At 32.1% G+C, this 22,024-nt stretch overlaps 1 long non-coding RNA gene across 1 annotated transcript in view; it reads left to right on the top strand.

The window, feature by feature from the left end:
• Positions 1–15,818: 15,818 nt before the first annotated feature.
• Positions 15,819–22,024, top strand: part of LOC116274923 — a 33,972-nt gene continuing 27,766 nt past the window's right edge. The window contains exon 1 of the long non-coding RNA XR_004183760.1: positions 15,819–16,819. This is a non-coding gene — a long non-coding RNA (uncharacterized LOC116274923). The remainder of the gene's footprint in view (positions 16,820–22,024) is intronic.

The following is a 22,024-nucleotide window of genomic DNA, read 5'->3' as shown; positions in this document are numbered from 1 at the left end:
ATTGAACTCATATAAATAGAGACTATAATGACAGTTACCAGAGGCTAGTGATAGGGGAAATGGGGACATATTGGTTGAAAGATACAAAGTTACAGGGAGAAAGCAAGAATAAATTTTTGAGATCTACTGCACAACTTGACAACTGTAGTTAATAATAATTTATATTTCAAAATTCCTAAGAGATTCCAGTTTAAATGTTCTTACCAGAAAAAAATAAGTATTTGAAGTGATGGATATGTTCGTTAGCCTGATTTAATCATTCCACCATTTATACATATATTAACACATCACACTGTACACAATCAATACACATACAGTTATCATTAGTTAAAACACATTTGCTCATATGTGCATCATGGTGCTATTCACTATAGCAAAGACATGGTACATATACACCATGTACTTTTTATTGCATCCCAGCACTATTCACCATAGCAAAGACATGGTACATATACACCATGTACTTTTTACTGATGTGTAGTATTCCATGGTGTATATGTACCATGTTAAAACTATGTCTTTTTAGAAAGATGGATGTAGCTAGAGACCATTATCCTAAGTGAACTAATGAAGAAACAGAAAGCCAAATACTGCATGTTCTCACTTATAAGTGGAAGCTAAACTTTGACTACACATGGACACAAAAATGGGCACTGGGGGACTGCTTGATGGGGGAGGGTGGGAGTGGAGGTAGATTGAAAGGCTGCTCATCTGCGGCTATGATCATTACCTGGGTGGTGGGATAATTTGTACACCACACCTCAGCAGAATGCAATTTAACTAGTAACAAACCTGCACATGAACTCCCAGAACCTTAAATAAAAGTAGAAAGAAACAAAATGTAAAATATTAGAGTAGCTATTTTAATACTAGATAAAGTACACTTCAGATTTTTTAAATGTCATCATAAATAAAGAGGTTCATTTCACAATGATGGATCAATTATTTAGACAATACAATGATCTTAAAGGCTCACACATCAAATAACACGGCTTAAAACTTCATGAAGCAAAAACTGACATTAAGTTTGAGGTAAATAGACAAATCCACAGTTATAGTCAGAGATTTCACTATGCTTCTTTCAATAATTAATAGAACTGGTAGACAGGAAATCAGTGAAGAGATATAAAGCTTAAATAGAATTTCCAAAACAACTTGAAGAAATTGACATTTATAGAACATACCAAACAACAACAACAGAATGAATATTGATTACAAGTACATAAGAAATACTTCCCAAAGTAGACTGTATCTAGGCTAGCAGCCACAAGCCAAATCCTGCCCATGGCTGATTCTAGAAACCCACGAGCTAAGCATGATTTTTATATTTTAAAGGGTTAAAAAAGAAGATTATGTAACAGAAACTGTACATAAATAATTCAAAAAACATACAATATTTGCTATCTAGCCCTTTACAGAACATTTTTTGCTGACCCTTTTTATAAGCCATAAAACAAATGTCAGTATATATAATAGATTCAAATTATACAAAGTGTTTTCTCTGACTGCAATTTAATTACATTAGAATTGAGTAACAGAAGGATGCCTTAGCAATCTTTAAATAACGCACTTTGAAATAACGTATAGATTAAAGAGTAAGTCAAAAGAAATATTAGAAAGATTTTGAACTAAATAAATATTTAAATACAGAATATCAAATTTTGTGGGATGGTGCCTAAGCAGTAATTGGGAGATGGGACTCATGGCATGAAAGGGTCATATTAAAAAAAAAAAAAATTGCAATTTTGTGACTTCAGTTTTAATCTTAATAATCTAGATAAGGTTCCAATTAAATATTAATAAAATAAAATAGAGGAAAATAACTAGAAATTGATTAAATTTAAAAAACAGAGAAATGATAGAGAAAGCCAATATCAGTAAAAACAAATTTTGAACAAGACCAACAACATTAATAAACCTTTATGCAGACCGATCAAAAATAAAAACAGAGAAGGTAAACAAGTCTAAGTAAGTGAAATTGCCACTGACTTTATTTATTTAAAAAGATTATAAGAATATTATGAACTACTTATGCCAATAAATTCAACAAGTTCGATGAAATGGACAAATTCACATGAAAAACAATTAATTAACACTCATTCCAGAATAAATAGATAACTAAGTCTCTTAATCACATTTGGAGTTTAAAATCCTTTTACGCAAAGGCTTCACTAGTGAATTCTCCAGAACATTTAAGGAAGAAATAATACTATTTCTATACAAACTCCTGGAGAAAATTAAAAAGGATGCCTTTCCAACTCATTTTGTCAGCATTACCCTGATACTAAAACTATAAGAAAAGATAAGTGTAGGTCAATATCTGCCATGAACACAGATGCAAAAGTTCTAATTAAAATTTTTAGTAAATTGAATCCAAAAATATATGAATTGGTTAATACATCATACTAATGGAGCTTATTAGTGAAATACATATGGGTGTGTTTTGTGTGTGCATTTTCTTAAGTAAACGTGAGTCTGCAAAGCTAAAATACAGATCTTTGAGAATATAAATGAAAAAGAAGGGGAAGACGAGGGAAAACATACTAAACTTATGTGGGCATGTCTTATTTAATAAATTTTGTATTGTAATCATAGAGCTATTTAATATAAAATATAAATTACACAAAAATAAAAAAAATAAATCTTTTTCAAATTTTTTTCAAAAGAAAAAAAGAAAGTTAACTAGGTTTGTTTTCTATTGCTGCCGTAAAATAATTACCAAATCTTAGCAGCTTAAAACGGCCTGAATTTATCTTATAGTTATACACATCAGAAGTTCAGTATCGATCTCAGTGGACAAAAACCACATTGTCCAAGGGGCAAATCATTTTCCTTGCTCATGTACGTTTATGGCAAAATTCAGTTTCTTGTAGCTCTATTCTTGCTGGCTGTAAACTGAAGCTAGTTCCCGGGTTCCAGAAGACGTTGCCTACCTTGGCTTATGGCCACCCACCTCTATCTTTAAACTAACAAATGTGAGTCAAGTCCTTGTCTTGTCACATCCCTCTAACCTTCTGTCTCATCACTCTGACTCAGATGGAAAGGTGTTACACTTTTACAGACGCATTTGATTAGATTGGGTCCATCTAGATGATACAGAATCCTCTCAACATCTCAAGTTCTATACCCCTTGTCACATTTGCAAAATCTCTTTTGCCATTTAAGATAATGTGTTCACAGTTTCCAGGGAATAGAACATGAACATTTTGTGGGGTGGAGGGGTTCATTATGCTGTCTACCTCAACAGCTTTTATCATAACCTTACATACAAATATATACACACACAAAATATTTCAAGTAAATTTCTATTAGAATAACACAAAGCATAATTATATTGTGATTGATAATATAAAAAATTATCAGCATAATGGAAAACATCACAAATTTTAAATAACGTAGCTTAAATATCAGTGCTAAATTTGTTTTGGGAATGTAAGTTTGAGTTTATACACCATTTTCATTTAAAAAAAAAACTCTAGTAATTCCTAGTTCAGATCAGTAAAAAGCCTAGAATTGACGATGAAAACCTTATATTATATATATAATATATATTATGTATTATAATGAGCACTTATAATATCAGATTGCATTTTGTAACTAAAGGGAAAAAGTCTCTTTCAGGGTGTTGCAGTGGGAGAGGGGCAGTGATTGATCCCAACTTTGGAACAGAAGATTTATATTGTATAATTTAGCTTGGAATAACTTGCCGTGCAGAAAGACTACTGGGATCATGTTATAATGACCTAAATTCCAATCTGAAAGATCTCTTATAAGCCAAATATAAGATACTTAAGCCTCAATGAAATAATAACTTCAGTGATTTGAGATATAGCAGATATTTCAAAATTAATTAATTCTCTTTGAAATATGCTAAGAAAGCTGGGGAAAGGTAGTATTTTCTGTCTCATGGGGCTGAAGACAAATAAATTTAGAAATCAGAATGCCCAAGGTAGCATCTTATTTGAGGATATCTTATTATTTTGAAAAGTATTAAATAAAAAGGATTTTGTAATACCTCAAGTGCTTATCTACACAAACAGTACCTCATGAAAACCAAGTAATTGATGAGGAAAAATTTAAGTTTCTTTAAATAAGTATTCCAACTACAATTTAAGTATAAATGATTCTTGATGTCATCACTTTGCCACTAGAATAATGAATCTAGGCAATGATTAGCAAAGCCCATCCATATCAAAAAAGGGAGATATGTAGAAGTTACATATCTTCCATACATGCCACCTTGTAGAAATATATGACTCTACCAATGAAATATTTTTGCCAAAACTCAAACATGATAAATATCAGCATTCTAGTGGTTTCCCATATGTCCAATAAACAGATGAAAAATGTATCAATCCTAATAGGCATAGCAAAATGTAAAAGTGGTAACTGACCAATATCAAAGTGCTGTTGGTTTCTCAAATGGCCAACAAATAGATGAAAAATGTGTCAGTCCTAATAGTCATAGCAAAACTTAAACAAAACCAAAATGATATAGCACTACAGATATACAAGTTTGGGTAATAGTAAAAGACTGATAACATGTTTTGGCAAAAATGTGAATTAATTGGGATTATCATTATACTACTGGTAGGAATGAGTGTTTGGACATACCTAATAAAGTTGAAAATGCAAGTATTCTGTGACCCAGTACTTTCGCTTTTAGGAATACAGCCAAGATAAATGTAAAAATACTTGGAATACATTTTTTTTTTTCTTAGTAGGAATATTTATAATGCCCAAATCTTGGAAACAACTAAAAGGTATCTAGATATCAGACTTATAGATAGTAATAAAAAATAAATAGATAAATGGCGACACATTTTTCAATGAATACTATTTAGCAAAGAGAGTTGATGAGCCACTACTTTACTCAAAAACATGAATGAATCTCATGAACTTAGTTTTGAATGAAATAAATCAGATGCAAAATAATGTAAATTGTCTGATGCCATGAACATAAATTTAAAATTAAAATATAGGGTTACGGCCGGGCGCGGTGGCTCACACCTGTAATCCCAGCACTTTGGGAGGCCGAGGCAGGCGGATCACGAGGTGAAGAGATCGAGACCATCCTAGCTAACCCGTCTCTACTAAAAATGCAAACCAAAAATGAGCCGGGCGTGGCGGCGGGCGCCTGTAAGTCCCAACTACTCGGGAGGCTGAGGCGGGAGAATGGCGTGAACCCGGGAGGCGGAGGTTGCAATGAGCCGAGATCGGGCCACTGCACTCCAGCCTGGGCGACTGAGCGAGACTCTGACTGAAAAAAAAAAAAATATATATATATATAGGGTTACACATTTATGGCATTAGAAATCAGGAGAGGGATGAGAAGAGCTGTCACTAATAGAAGAATAAGGACGCTTCCAAAGATGTGGTAATGCTGTGTAATTTTTTAAATCAGATTAGTTGTTTCACAGATTATTAAATTGTACAAAGTAATCAATCTGTAGTTTTTATGTATCATTCTATTAATAATTATACTTTGTAAAAATATAATTAGGTACATTTAAAATTTTCAATTAAAAGTTCTTTTAAAACTTGTAAATGTTAAAATATCATGTAAGAAGTTATATTAGTCACAATTCAAAAAAAAAACCTTACAAAGTGTAAATACAATATTCATAAGTACTATAAATAATTACTTTGCTTAAAATGATAGACTGTACAAAAATGTCATACATATACACCATGAAATAGTTTGCAGCTATAAAAAAAAAAAAAGCATGAGATCATATCCTTTACAGGAACATGGATGGTGCTGGAGGTCATTATCCTTAGCAAACTAATTCAGGAACAAAAAAACTAAATACCTCATGTTCTCACTTTTAAGTGGGAGCTAAATGATGAGAACACAGAGACACAAAGAGGGGAACAACACACTCCGGGGTCTATTGGAGGGTGGAGCAGGAGGAGAGAAAGGATCAGGACAAATAGTTAATGGATACCAGGTTTAATACCTGGGTGATGAAATAATCTGTACAACAAACACATATGACAGAAGTTTATTTATTTAACAAGCCTGTACATATTCCCCTGAACTTAAAATAAAAGTTAAGAAAAAGAGACTACTTTGAGGAATTGATAACACATATTTTTTTTTAAAAGTACGTGTAGATTTCAGGAAAATAGATGTTTCCAAATAACTTATTTTTCAACCGTCTACAATTCTACCTTCAGGTTTTAAAAGAGACTAAAGACTTGGGACACTAAGAATGTAGTATAGGTTTGGAACAAATTAATTACTTGAGACATGCCCTTTAATTTATATTAACTATTTTTACACAATATGCTTCTATATATTCTTACACATTAACTGAAAAATATCAGCATTTTAAAGAGTAAAACTTTTACGAGGTTTCTAATTTAACATTAATGAAAGCACAATGGTATCACTGGTCATGCATTGAAATAAAGTAGAAAGATATCAGTAACCTTTCAATGACAGCTTCATGGAAGAATATGAAGACAGCTGCGGGTTATATTCCCACATAAAAATGCTTCCTCATTTAATTGGAATTCATAAAGAATTAAGAGTAAAATTTCAATAAAACATTTCATGTCAAACTATTAGGGGCAACATATTTTAACAATTTTTTATAACTTTTGATTGCATTTTGCCACCAAGTTCTGGAGGCTTTCTTCAACTTTTTGTAAAGTAACATAAAATTATTTATGTAAAGATTAACCCATTTATAACAATTCTATCAAATTGTTTTACAAGTGAGGCAAGACTATAAAACGCTCCAGAAGACAGACGATCATCAGAAGACAGTAATGTGACATTTAACAACTGTATTTTCTAGTCATCAACTTCTTGTTTGATAGTCTGTGGCATGCTTTTAAATTTCTGATGAGTTTGAATAGCACTTGAAAGTTGAAGGGGAAAAAACACCACTGTTTCAGATAAGTGCACTTTTTTTCATTTTGAATAATTCTCTGAAATGTATCAGACAATAGCAGTACCATTTAAAAGTTAAAATTTATATACATATATAGGATAATTCAAGCATTTGTTTTCCAGGAAATTAATCTGGATCCTATATACTTTCTTTTGCTATTTTTTTTCCTTAAAGTCATTTTGGTTTTCTATGTTATCTGAAATTTTAAAAGGTAAGCATGCATGCTCATCACAGGAATAGATCCTCTTGTTAGAATGTGGTAAAATTGTGGGATTTATTATAAATAGTCAATCTAACAGAGGGATGAAGGGGCTCTTAGGGATGTGGTAATGTTATCAGATGAGCCTTAAAAGTATGATACATTAAAATTAATACAAATGGAATGATCTCTTGTTTAACAGTTTATAGTGGAGCAGTAAAGTCAGTGGTAAAGCTCTACTTGTTGATTATTTGCAACCCTGGTACCCTAGGATTGTCCTTCCTACTCCAGAAAGAAGAAAGGGTTTCAAGAACATGCAAAGAAACTCCAAAAGCATCAGTACCTGAAATTACCACAAAGCAAAAGTACCAGACCTGAAATTAGTGGTTATTACTTCAGATCACATAAAAATGTAGTCATATTTGACTGCAAGGGAGACTAATGTAGATAACTCAAAATGGTGAAAACATTATTGATTAGGAAGAAAGGACAAAATATAAAGTTCCACATTTAGATGCAAAAAAATATTACATAGTCATAGTATGATCTTGAATTATACATACCTCCTGTGAAAAAGATCTGAAAGTTCTGGTGGACTGCGAGTATACTATAAATTTTGTAAGTTATAGATACAAACAAAAGCCTCAGGTCAAGGAAGTTAACAATCCCATTTTTCTCTCCACTGACTTGTCCACATATGGAATGGGGAATTCAGTTAAAAGGACATATTTAGTGTTGGATTGACCTAGAGGCTGAGAACTATGTAAATGATGACAAACAAGCAATCACAGGAAAAGAAGATATTTCAGTGAAGTTTAGATATTCAAATGCCTTCAGAGGCTAGAGAAGTAAATCTATTTTCTTGAGATAGAACACATATGTAAGATAAATATCTGAAGTGACTAAATTTAAAATTTATGTGCTCATCTCATAAAAAGGATTTTTTTTCGATCAATAAGAAAGATCGAAGAATTAGAATGTTCTACCTCAAAAACAACAAAACAGAGTTTTGTCCACCAGTGGAAATATGCATATGTAGTTGAAATGATTAACTCTGATGCAGGTTTCAGTACTGGATAAAAGGTTTGATTAAATTTTATGTAATTTATCTTTGACTTATAAAATGTTATTTGATTTTTGAAGAAGCAATTTTCATGTAACTCTTCTTTTTAGGTAAAATGTTGACTTTTTAAAAAAGTTTATGATTTGAATTGTGTTCAAAGGGAATACAATTTTGAAAAGCAAATGAATGTTATCTTCTGGTATTAATTTGCATTATAGTTTTCATATCAGATTTAAAAAAACGGATGTTAAACTCTTAAAGTTGTTCCAAGCTTACAGATAAAATGTCGACACATATGTATACTCATTTTCTCTCAACATTACGGACTATAGAAACACAATTTATTCTGGCTCTGTTTAAGTGAGAAATACAAAACTGCTCTTCTAAATTTTGAATTTTAGGTTTCAGTTGCTATTTTGCCTGTGGTTAAGACAATTGCTAAGGCTTTATCCCAAGTGATTCAAATTGTATGCCAGTGATAATTGTGCCTAAGTGCTCTTAATTTGATTTACATGGAATCTTTAGATGTATTCCTTCTAACAAAAATGTAATTGTAATTTAGTGTTATCAAATTGAAATTCTAGTCTCACATCCCTGAGGATGTTATGGTCATATTCATCTCTCCATTTTATAGCACTGATTTTAATTTATGTGTAAGGGTTATTTTCCTAATGGAGATGTTGATTTTACTGAATTTGCCAACAGAAACAATTGTATGAGAGAAAAATAGCACACTATATAACTGGATAGAATTTTTTTTTAACATTCAACACCCATTTCCTATTTATTCTCAAAATTTATAATAATTTTTAATATAGAATAAACCAGTGAGCTCTTATTAAGTGCAAGACATCCATATAAGGTGCTTACTTGTATTATCTCAGTTACACTTTCAAAAAACTTATGAATACACTGTTCTTCTATTTTATAACTTTATTTAACTAAGCGTTTTTTCCTAAACTATTGATTATATCCAGATTTTTTTTTATTTATTCTGGTGGCAAAGTCAATTAGAAGTTCTAGTTTTTATGGCATATAACCATATTCTCAACTTATTGTCTGTGGGGCAGTAGATGTAGAAGGGCAGAGGGAGCACATTTACCACTGTTAAACTACTGCTACTTCGTTGCATGCTGGGGCGCTATCCTCCCTTTCAGCGCCATATGGCCAAGTAAAAAACATTAGAGCACATTACAGATTCATTATAAAATAGATATCTTGTTGCTACCATACTGCCCTAGATATTCTAGGCACACATATGTACACATGCTGCCAACAGACTGTCATTCATTATAGAGCAGTTTTATACCTTTTTAAGAAGGTGAATGTATTTTGGACTGCAGAGGTGAGCAGAGGGCAGGAAAAGATGAAGATATAGAGATTTAAGGGTCTGAATAATGCCCACAATTGCAACTGCAGGCACATCAGTTTACACATTCGTCAAAATAAGAGTGAGAGTTCAGCCTAAAATTTCCATTTTTTTTCTGTAAAAAAAAAAAAAAAAAATTGGGGGAATTCTAGGAAAGCATTTCTCTCAGAATTGTATTTGGTAAATCCTGTTGCCCATTAAGAAAAGATTTACAAGTGATCTTTAAAAGGGAGTTTGTAGTGCCACACATTAACAGAAGGTGGAGAGTAAAACATCGTCTTAACTACTTTCTTTTATGGCAAGAAGTATTGAAACTCTTTTATACCATTTTAAATTTGCTTAATTTAATCTCCCTATTAATTTAAAAGAACATAAAACTGAAGATTTTTATCATCATGCTTTATTTTTCCCTCTGCGGACTTCTATTTTAATTAATGCCATGGTAATTTTATTCATATAAAAATAGGCTCACCTAACAGCACCTCAATGATCTCACCAATCACTGTGTCATTCACTAAAATAGGGATACCTAATCTTCTCTTCTTTTACTTGTGCTCCTTCGTACATGTATAATGAATATAAAAGAAAGTTCTTTTCAAGGAAAGTAACAAAATGCAATTTTTTCAGTATTTTTCTGCTTTTAGGAACCTTGTGAATGATCTACACATTCTGCCTAGTGTTCATGGTTGCATTTTGGGAGGGGACTGGTAGAGGAAGGGCAAGTCATATGTCCCTTAATTGCGTCTCCTCATTGCAATTGGGACAGTAGTTCTATGTGATTTACAGAACTACTCCAAGGAGACTTTTTTTTGCTTATAAAAGTGTGGCTCCCATGGAACCCTGGCCATTTGTAAAAAGTATGGTGAATACTTTTAGTCATCCTCTGAGGACAAAAACATATCTGGAATTCATTTATCACGGGATTGCTTTAAGATCACATGTACATGAGAAACAAGGCTATACAATCACTTATTTCCAGTGTTCCTTGAAAAACAACTTGCAAGAGTGATCATACTCCTCTTCAATCTAGTCCTTTAATAATTAGCATGTATCTATTAACATTATAATAATATTTACAACCCTTATAGATGCCATACTGTGTATTGAGACATAGCCGAAAATTGTATACTTATTTTCTTACGGATTCCTTATAATTAAGATGAGAATAATAGGAATAGGGAAATAGAATGCAGAACTTTTTGAGTCTCAGATGTTGTCTTATGGAGTCCTGAGATAACAGGCAATCTATCCTAGCAACAAATCCAAGACCACCCTATTACCTGCCTTAACAATGTCCTTACTAGAGAAGATTTCTCTCAAGCTGTGTATGTGGCTACCTTATTTCTCATAAGAAATAATTTCTAACATTTTGGAATTCTCTCTGCAATACTTTACATAGACCCTATTTAAATCTATTACTAAAATATAGTGACAAGATTTAATACAGGTTACAGATAAAACTCCTTAATTATGGTGATTCATTTATATACTTGAACCATTCCTGCAGTTTACACATGGATAAATGGACTCATCTGCAGAAGTAATCAGGTCACAAAATTATTGAAGAAAAATAATTCAAAATGAACAGCTGTTTGTGCCTGATAACCCTGCGTTTTTTTCTCTTTCATGGTTTGTTTTTTTGAACATTTTAAAATATTTTGCCCTTGTTAATATATTTAGAATTGTTCACGTCTAGGTAATATGGCACATTTTTTATGTGCTCCTAGAAATTTAAAGTATTGTGAAACATTCATCTTGTGGAATATAATTACTTTCAAAATAAATCTAATGTACAGTAACAGTCTACAATATAATGTGAATGTAGACAACAACATATTAAGTGACAATATACACATAATTACATACAATATGATATACATTTTATAAATTATAAAAAATTTTTAATGCATATACTCTTTAGAGATAAAATAATATAAACAATAAGGCTGGGTAATCATGAAGACTGAATTTAGGATGTTGGTTGTCTTAAAGGAAGAGGCAAGGATTTGAGATAAGGACAGACCACAGAGGGAGATTTTTGAGATCTTTATTTCTGGTTTTGTAGGTAGATTCCTACGTTCTTATTAAAATACGAACGTATAATTATATACATATTCATACTTATGTAAAATAAATAAAAAGAGGGTTTTATGTAGATTCATGATCAGAGTGTGTTGTGAGGCAAAAATTATGGTGAATCTAACTGTATCTTAACAGAAAAATAAATATGAGTTAATGAGATTAAATTTCAGCTCAGCAAATTTCTAGCTGGGATTTCTTGAGCAAGTAACTTAATACTTCTGACCCTAATTCACTTTATGCATACATGTGTGTGTTGATCAATAATACTTTTGTCTCCAGGGAGTGTTGAGAATTAAATGATGCACTTATTCTGCTTCCTGGTTAGAGTAACAAAGGTTATTTTATTTTTCTTTCTAAGGAATCAAAGTTACTCAATTTTGCACTAAAATTACTGAAAAGACATTTGTGACTAAAATTTCACAAATGTTAAAAATTTATTCACAGTTGTGTTTGCTACATTTCTATGAGTTGTTGTTACACTACGTTCTTTACGATACAGGATTTTTCTTGCTCACTTTGCCAGCAAGGGAACTCCAGCCAGCAACACTTCAGCTCAGGCCTCACTCAGGCATGCTACCTGCTGCAAGAGGTGGCCCACCCACTTGTCCTGCCAGGCCTCACCTGGCTGCTGCACTGGCTCATCTTGTGGCCAGGCTGCACATGCCCCAGCCACCTATATTATAACTCGTACCCACTTTCAGCAGTTCCTGGGTCCAAGAAGAAAGAGAATACATTGACAATTGAAGGGTGAGGAGGGTGGATAATTTTATTGAGTGATGGAACAGCTCTTGGTGGATAGGGAATGCAGGAATAGCTTATCTCCCATTGTGACTGAGTCTGGGGCTTTTATGGGCTCAGAATAGGGGAGTGCATGCTGATTGCTTTTAGTATGCAAAAAAGGTTAAAACAAAGGCACCCCCCAAAGGTGGGCACAATAGTGTAAAAACCAATTAGGGAAAGGTAGGTATATGTAAAATAGGTGAAGGGTGGGGATCAATCAGAGGAAAGCATGGCGAACAGGAAGACAGGTTCTCAATCTGGTCTGTGCATTTGGCTTGTAGCTTGGCTTTCAGGTTTTAAACTGTCTTTGGCTTGGAGGTGGGGTTTCACCAGAGACCCACCCCTCTCTGCCTAGGTATTTGTCTGCTTCCTGCTGCTATTACTTGCAAAAATATATAATATTACAAGCAAATGTATAAAAATAATTTATCACATAAAATGAAGATGTGAAAAATAGTAATTAGGCTCTAAGAAGTTAAAACCTGACACTAGGTGCCAAGAAGTTAAAATAAATTATCATTCTTTGGTGAACCTTAGCCCTTTTAAATACCTTATGTTTTTGCTACCCTGTTACTAATTAGCTCACTTATATTGAATCCAAATAAGCTTATATTTCCTGAGCAGATTTCCACATTCTGGAAATATCTTTTACCATCTCAATTGAAATAACCCGTTTCTGCATAAATTTCTATATATACTTAGGTGTCTTGCAAGAAAAAGTGATAAAATAATTCATGCCAAAGCACATAAGGTGTTGGTACCCTTGTGTTTTACTTCCATAGGTAAAACATTTCTATTTCAACCAAAGACTTATGATATTACAGTCATAGTATCGGAGCAAGTGTATTGTCATATCACAGAAAATGAGTATTCAACTATTTTGACTTGAGATATTCTTGAAATTTTCTCCAATAACAAAGCATTAGTTTTACAATGTGAGGGGAAAGGTGTTTTTGTTTCATTTATTTCTATAGAATCATTCAGGCTTCACCTAACTTCTTTAATAATGTCTTTGGAAATACATTCTTTGAAAACTAGCTATAATTTATGTAGCCAGTCAAAAAGAAATCAAGATTTAATATTGTGTTTCCTAAATTTCAGAGTCAGATTGATACTATAAGAAGCCTATAGAAATACCTCTGCACATTTATTAGAATATACAGATCAATACTGTGGGTTCAATACAACAGAAAACAGCTCTGAAGCAGTGGTGAGTATTCATATACAAATCTTATTCTCAAATTGTCTCTAGCCTATCTTATCCAGAAAAGCTTATGTTTGGATTACAAATTCTAAACCTCTTCTATTTTCTAGTATTTGAATCCTTGGATGTATATATACATATATATGTGCGTTCGTATGTGTGTGTATGGGTGTGTGTGTGTGTGTGTGTATATATATATATAATATATATTTGGGGGTAGAATCAGTAGTATTGACACTTTCTAAGGAAAGTCCTTAATCCTGGTATTAATATTTATTTTTGCAACAAATATTCGATGATTCCTAATTTTAAGGGTATAATATCCAAAGACTAAAGCTCTATGTCAAATATATACAGTTTAAATTTAATAGAATGCTTTGCCCATCTGATTCAAGCTTTTTTTGTAAGTGTTTTTCAGGGAGTATCACATTGAATTTTTTAAAAGTCAATGAAATTGTTGCTATTATTTTTACTCCACGTCACAAATGAAGTAAATAAGCCAGAGATTTTAAATCATCTGCCCAAGGTCACACAGTAAGTCAGTAGCTGGGCTTGGAACCCAACTGCTAACTCCAACCCATCATGTTTTCTACTTACACACTATTGTGGTGTATGGGGAATGATAAATGAGAATTTCTGATAACCAGAGCTCTAAATTTTAATGGCTAGAGACGACACACCAGTTGGCCTGTTAAGATATGGCTCTATTGAGAAGGTTTCATTTGAAGCACAAATAGAACATAGACATGTTGCCAGAGTAGTGACAATATGTTAAAATTATCCACAAGAGAGTACTGCTGAATGGCCAGCTACCATTTATTCATTTCCTTATTATTTTAACAAAGCTTCGTTGAACATTTACTATGTGCAAGGGCTTTTTAAAATTTAATATGTAGTACTAGGTACAAAAAATTATTATAGTATCACTGTTCCAGATCATATATACAGGTGAAGAAAGCAGGATGAATCATAAATTAAATAAAATTACACATATAAAAAGTGGCAGAGGCTATCCAATTCAAAATAGATACTATGACTTACAAGAATACAAGCATGATGATGAGACAGACATTATTAGTAAGGCATTTCTAGTATTCAACCATCATCTACTTTTCTTCTTCCTGGTCACAGAAGTAACAATGTTCTCAGTGCTCTTGTAGTTAAAATAATTAGATTAATTATATTTTATGGATGATAATCAGAAGTGATCCATGCAACTTCTGAGACAAAAAATAGAATAACTGTGACTTCTCCATCGTCCTTCTTTCCCAGCCATGGGAACAAAGACTCAGGGTGAGATGGCAGCACCTAGAGTACCAAAGGAGGTTGGATAGCAGTCAGAAGGCAGCCATACAAGAGAGTTACTCAAACTTATCATGAACACTGAATGAGAATAAACTTGCTATATTAAATTGCTGAGATTTTGAAGTTGATATTTACTGCTGCATAATCTAGCTTAACCAGACTAATGCAATGATTACCCTTGTCTTTTGGAAAATCATGCCTGAAAGGAAGATGTTGTAAAATTAACTGCAGGTCATGTATAATGAGCTAAGGAACTTGGTCTTCATTTTCTAATAATGATTTGCATATATTTGACTAAATTTTTGGGGCCAAGCAGTCATCTCTAAAATCACAAAATTGTATTAGTTATATTTTTCACTTTTAATAGTTCATGACTATATAATGTATAATTTTGAAAAGTTTACAGTGGTAGTTATATGAAAAATATTTTTGACAGAATTGATATGGCCTTTTCCCCTCAAGATGGTAAAGAACATAAAAGATATTACCTGACTTGGACAGCTAAAATGCTGGGGCAAAAGAAGGCATACCAAAGGGCTTCTTCTTTGCAGTGTGTCCTTACTCCTTAGTTCAAATAAAAAATTAATATTTAGTTTGAAACACAAACATTTTTTGTTAAATCTATTGCATTTTCCCTCAAGATATAGCAAATATATTAAATTACTTGCTACTCAAAGCATATGGTAATAGCTTATATTCACTTATTAAACATGCATAATAGCTTATCTAGATCTTCCAGTAAAGCCTTCTTACAATATGCTTTATAATTTACTTTATATGTTTTTTAAATGAGTAGCTGAATCTATTAAATTTTGTTACATTATGATAGAATTTTACAGATGCTTCTATATTATGAGTTACCAAAATATTTTGCATACTTTAATTCCAGAAAGTTCCCTTCAGTAACTCCCATTATCTATTTCATAAGTATAATGAATACAGTAAATGTCAAGTAAAATATTTCTTTCATAAATGAATTAGCCAAACTCTCTTCCTTTCCTGGGAAAAGAGAAGACTCACATTTTTCAAGTAAGAGGAAAAGATACAATATTCTGTTTATCCCCATCTCTGCTTCAAAAAGATATGAGAGTCATGACCATGCAGGTTCAGAATTTCAGGGTGATAGGACTGTGTGGGCCCAAGAAAGTGGAGACAGTAAAATTAACTGTCTAGAACTGTGACCTCTTTTCAGCTGATAGCAATAATTACCAGAAAAGCCCCACCTCCACTGGCTCTTCTTCTGCATAAAATGTCTCCAGATTATACCTATAAAGAAATAAATATGATCCATGTATTACAATCTTTCTTTACTGTAATATGCAATAGAAAGTGCAGTTAGGCATTTCCATATGCAGCCTTGACGCAATTTAGCTCCTTTTCAAACAAAGTTTAGTCAGAAATTTTCTTGTCAAGTCTAGAAATGAATACTTGCTCCCTGCAATATTTTTTCAAAGATTTAAAATAATAAAGGAAATATTTTGTTCATTAACTAAAGTTATTTGTAAATATTATTTCCAAGTTACTTTTTATTTATTTTACATTTGACCATAAATGACAAATAATAAGAACTGCATCCCTATGTTCTCACTGTGAAATCTTTGAAGTTTATATTTAAAGATTGATCCTCTTGTTCTTCAAGTTGAAAAAGGCAACAAATGATGAGAAATTTTCCACCTGTGTCTCTCTTTGTTGAAACAGATATCTGTCTTTATTCATCTGAAGCTGAATTAATGTATATGATGGAGATATTGTGATGTGAGTGTGTGTGTGTGTGTATATGTGTGTGTGTGTGTGATATATGTGTGGTGAAGGGGGGGGCTGCTCAAGTAGAGCTAAATCACTTTTCTCTTTGGCTTTCAGAAAACTAGACCAAGAAAGAATCTGATAACTTCTCCCAGTTTATATCTCCAAACAGGTACAAGCCCTAGAGGAGATAGCAACCCCACGTAACACTGTTACTCTCCTTACTGTCAGAGAGAATGAAACTAGTCTTTCATAAATATAAGTTAGTAACAGAATAACAGGTGTCTAGACCGGTGTAGCCAATAAGTGCTGTTTAGGTTGCAAACCAACTAAGTCACGAAGTATCTTATCTCTTTCCTTGGCTAAGAAAGCTTATGACGAACCCTGTTATTTAGAAAATGAATAAATTAATGCTGTTCTTCTAAATTATATGGATGTGACAATATATTAATTATATTAATTTCACGGTTATGCCTAAAGCAAAATATTATTTACATAAAGGCCTAAAGTGAAAGTCAAAGGCTTGAATGTGTTCAGCAAGCTTAAAGATTACTTTTAAGCCTCTATATTGCTAGTTACATTTGTAGACTTTACTATAATTTCCCAGGAAATTATAAGGAAATTTAATAAAGTCACATGTAAGAACAGATGCTTTATGAAATATTAGCTATTTTATTTTGTTAGTAGTATTCATGTTTAGTTTCTCTCTTTAGAGGACTATGCAAATGATGAAAAATATTATATCATAGTGGATGGATTTCCAGATATTAAGATATTATTCTTTTACCCTGACTCATGAAAGTTTAATTTAATTTTAGAAGTATTACATCTAAACAACAAAGTTTTTCATGCTTTTTGCTTTTTCACCAAGTTAGCAACATTTTCAATAAAACCAAATTTGTATTTTGAATGGCTATCTTGAAGAAAATTAGCAAAAATGCACCCTCCTAAATATTTTGTAAATTGATTTATGCATATTCTAATTATTTGATCTGTGGATTGGGGAGCATTTCTATTTCTGAATGAGATGAACATCTATTGTAAGCAGAGAATTAATGAGGGTTGGGACAAGGGATGCCAGGCTTAAATTGACCTAGTATCTTTGTGTCCTATACAAATTCAAAATAGAATTGGGCAGTGAAATACATGTCTGAAATAGAGGAATGTCAGAGTCTTCAATTTATTTTAGTCTCCCGGCCAGATAAATTATGATTTTCTTTTATGGTTGATAATATTTACCATATGTTCAAAGATGATAACTTGTTCCTTCTTTACCCTCTTTTATTCCCTTTTTTGGTAAATGTATTAAGTTTTCTATAAGATCGCTCAAATGATATTGCCAGATATATCCCTCAGCTTGCCTCCACAGCTTAGTAGTAGATGATGTACTTGGTCCTTCCAGCTAAAAGAGCACCTAACATTAGGCCTGATATTGAAGGGGTCACCTCCCGGGACTCAAGAGAAACATGCACAAAGTACGTTGAAAGTCTATTCAGAGAAGATTGCCAGGAGGTAGTAAAAGGTAGAAAAGCAAAGGATTGGAAGGGTTTTATTTATTTATTTATTTTTTGAAAATATTTATCTTTGTAGATTGGAAAACTTTCTTTAACCCTCTTTCAATTTTTTTTTTTTCTTTAGCACTTAGAACAATAGAGATTTCATCAGAGCTAAAGAATACTAATTGATTAAATTCAGTGTATGATTTTAAATAACTATTCAGTCAGTCCTATAATATGCAAATTTCACGGCAGGAAAAAAGTGATGCATGTGTTCAGAATACTGCTACATAAATTGACTTAAATATCCTCATCTTTAGAAATATTCTACTTTAAAGTAAGACATACAAATAATATTATAGATGTTTCCCTCTTCAAGCAAAAGTGATATTCTGGTTTATATCAGTGATGAACCATGATGCTCAATGCCTGGAAAGAATGTATTTACCCAGGTCATAAAAAGAGATCTCATCACTTGGATTGTTAATACTCATTCTGTGACAATGTTACTGTAATTTTTAAAAAATAGTTTCATAATGTAATTGATATTTTAATGTAAAATGCCTCTACCAATTTTTCATTAAAAAACGTGCAGTCTTTTCTTAATTAACACAGGTTAAGATTGTTTTCTCATTTGATATCGTGGGCCCCCTCAACCTGTATGACTGAGTACAATTTCACACGAGAGTTTAGTGCTGAAGTGGCATAAAAGGAGTTTTGGTTTACTTCAGTAGTATGTAGACAATGAGTTTAAGAAGCACATAGTTAACCTATGTAAATCACAAAGCAAACTAAAAAATTTATGTTAACTTCCTGGTGGAACTTGCTAATTCAATGGAAATATAATTATATTTATAGAAAGACACACATTTGTAGTTATCCAAAGTTTATTATAATATTAACATCATTTTAAGTTTATTTTAGCAAAAGAAAAATATGAAAAATACTTGTTTATTCAAGAAGATACGTATGATTCCAAGTTCAGTGCTTTCTAACTTCTTCTTCTGGCCCCAATTTTCTGATAAATACTATATTATCCTTTCAGCTATAAGGGTAGCACACTGAGGTGTAGTTTTTGATGTTGTGCAGTAGTATCATCTCAAGTGTAGATGGAAAAGAGGGGCTTGAAATAGACCGAAAAAAAAAGAAGAAGAAGAAGAAGAAGAAGAAAGGTCCATAGATATTTCTGTTTTTAGAATCTCACTTTTACCTGGCCAACATGGCGAAACCCCGTCTCTATTAGCCAGACGTGGTGGTGCATGCCTGTAGTCCCAGCTACTCGGGAGGCTGAGGCAGGAGAATCGCTTGAACACAGGAGGCAGAGGTTGCAGTGAGCTGAGATCGCACCACTGCACTCCAGCCTGGGCAACAGAGTGAGAATCCATCTCAAAAAAAAACCAAAAAAAAAAAAACCAGGAATCTCACTTTTAAAAAAGGATAAATCTTTAAGTATTTAAAGTTTGTATGATTCTTTTATAAAAGACACCACCATATGAATGTTTAAACACAAAAATGAATACAACCAGATTAATCTTTGCAGAAAGAGACCTGAGATCTTTAAAATGTACGTTATTCACTCAATGTACATTTCATATGACACTTCATAAGAGTGTGTCTGGTGCATTCTCATGTAGAATGTTCTTTTATTTGTTTGGACCTAGTTGTCTAGTGTATAAATTTTCTATTGTTATGTAATAAATCAGCACAAATTTTGCAGCTTAAAACAACACAAATTTTTTGTCTTATAGTTTCTATAGGTCAGGAATTCAAGTAGTTAGCTGTGCCTGTGGCTTAGGTGTCACTAAACTGATTGAGATGTTGTAGCTAAGGCTAAGATCCCCCTCTGTGGTTCAGGGTCCTTTCTCAATTGTTAGTGAAATACATCTGATTTCCCCAATCTTACACTGAAAGCCTAACCTTTCTCAGATGATCAAGCCTGCCCATATTGAGCAATGAAGATCGGTAGATTAAAAAAAAGTCTAGGTCTTCATATTCTTAGCTCTTTCACCTAAATTTTACTTTTCCTTGATCTAGCTCATCACTCCAAAGATCCTTTTATATTTTTTCTCCTATTCAATACCTTAAAAACCTTTTTGTGTCTCATAATAATTTGCATATCAATGACTGTGCTACTTGTCAATACTAACCTGCAACATAATAGTGACTTAAACAATATGGAAGTTGATTTCTTTTTTCACACACATACAAAAAAAAGGCTAGAGATTAGTTATTTACCACGGAGATTACGGATTTTTACACCTTAAGGATCCAGACTCTGCTAACCTTTCTGCATTATTATTCCTATTGCCCACCTAGAATACTATTTCAGAGTCATGGAAGCAAACACCGACTTCAAAGGGAATTCCTAGCACCACTGCTGAGTAAATTCCCAACAAATGGCTGTTGAATGAATGCCTATATAATTGAATATAGAGAAAGACTGAAAAAGTCAATAGTGTTCTTGAAGTACTTAACTAAATATTAATATCAGGTAGCACTGACACTGGCAGATACTTGATTTTTAAAAATAAACTAGTTTTGATATATTAATAAACATATCCAAAGTATAAAACTGTCATGCTTTGCAGATTGAAAAAAATAGTCTTTTGTTCAATTAGTAGTCATAGTTGTAAGAGATGATTGTTCTCTGCATTTTCATTTTTTTTCAAACTGTTAATAATATATCAGTATCGGATAAAGATATCCTCATTAAAGTAGATGAGTGAATATAAATTACACATCCCATATTTTTAGCTATTGTCTTTTGTAGTCTTAATTTACAATTACTATCATGACTCATGATACCAATGCTACAAATATAAGTTAAATAGTCACAGATAGTAGGCACTGATTTTTAAACTTATTTCTAGTTTGGATTTTACATCTCTATTTTATATTCTATAAACTAAAAAAAATAATAATAATAATTTGACTATTGAAAAGTTTGTAGATCAATACAATCATTTTAAGGATATAAAAAAGCCTTCAAGTCAGATATATTTTATTTAACTTAAATATATGTATTTTATATAGTACATATATAACCTTTTGAATTTTCAAGATAATGTAGGAAAACTCCTTAATTTCATATATCATCTGGATTTGCATAATATTAACAGAATAAAGAAAGCAAGTCTGAATCTTTTGCCTTTCTAATTATAACACCATTTAGACAATATTTGTAGGAATGGCTACAAAAATAATCTGTCTTTCCTAGAAATACTGTAAACTCTATACAGTACCAGAAAACATGAAAGTGAGGCTTCGTCTACTACCCTGGGTATTTCAGGAAGTTTATTTAGTATTTTACTGTATCATGTACATGTTGAGAATCTATGCTTAAAATGGCCACATTTTAGTTTCATGTTTCTTTCTTTCTAATACGAGAATCAAAAATAAAATATCCAGAGGAAAACAAAGACGAAAGAGAAAAAACAGTAAAAGAAATACTATTTGACAAAATAATTGCTTTTTCTAAAGAAAAAAAGCCCAGCTTGTATGTAAGTACAATTTGAAACAAATCTTGATGAGTTGGCATTTGAGGAAATATTTTTGTCATTGTAGAAACTAATTGCATATGTTGAATCACACTTTGGAATATAAAAATTACTTTGTTAAAAATGTAATATACACAATTATATTTTACAATGCACTTTTTGGCATATTACACAAAATAAAACACTGTTCAAAATTTATAGAAAACTAAGGTAGATTTTTTTTTTTTTTTTTAAAAAGGTCTTAGGAAAAATACCAGTTTTTAAATAGGAAATTTTGGGGAAAAGCCAAGGACTTTAAAGTGCTAAAATGTGACTGAAATCACCATACCCACATACTAAGCAAGACATGAGAAACTCATGTTTTTGTCAAATAAAGCTCTCACA

The sequence above is a fragment of the Papio anubis genome, chromosome 5 (assembly GCF_008728515.1).
Source record: "Papio anubis isolate 15944 chromosome 5, Panubis1.0, whole genome shotgun sequence".
Lineage (NCBI taxonomy): Eukaryota > Metazoa > Chordata > Mammalia > Primates > Cercopithecidae > Papio > Papio anubis.
Note: the sequence above shows the minus strand (reverse complement) of the source record. Positions and strands in the feature narration are given on the sequence as shown.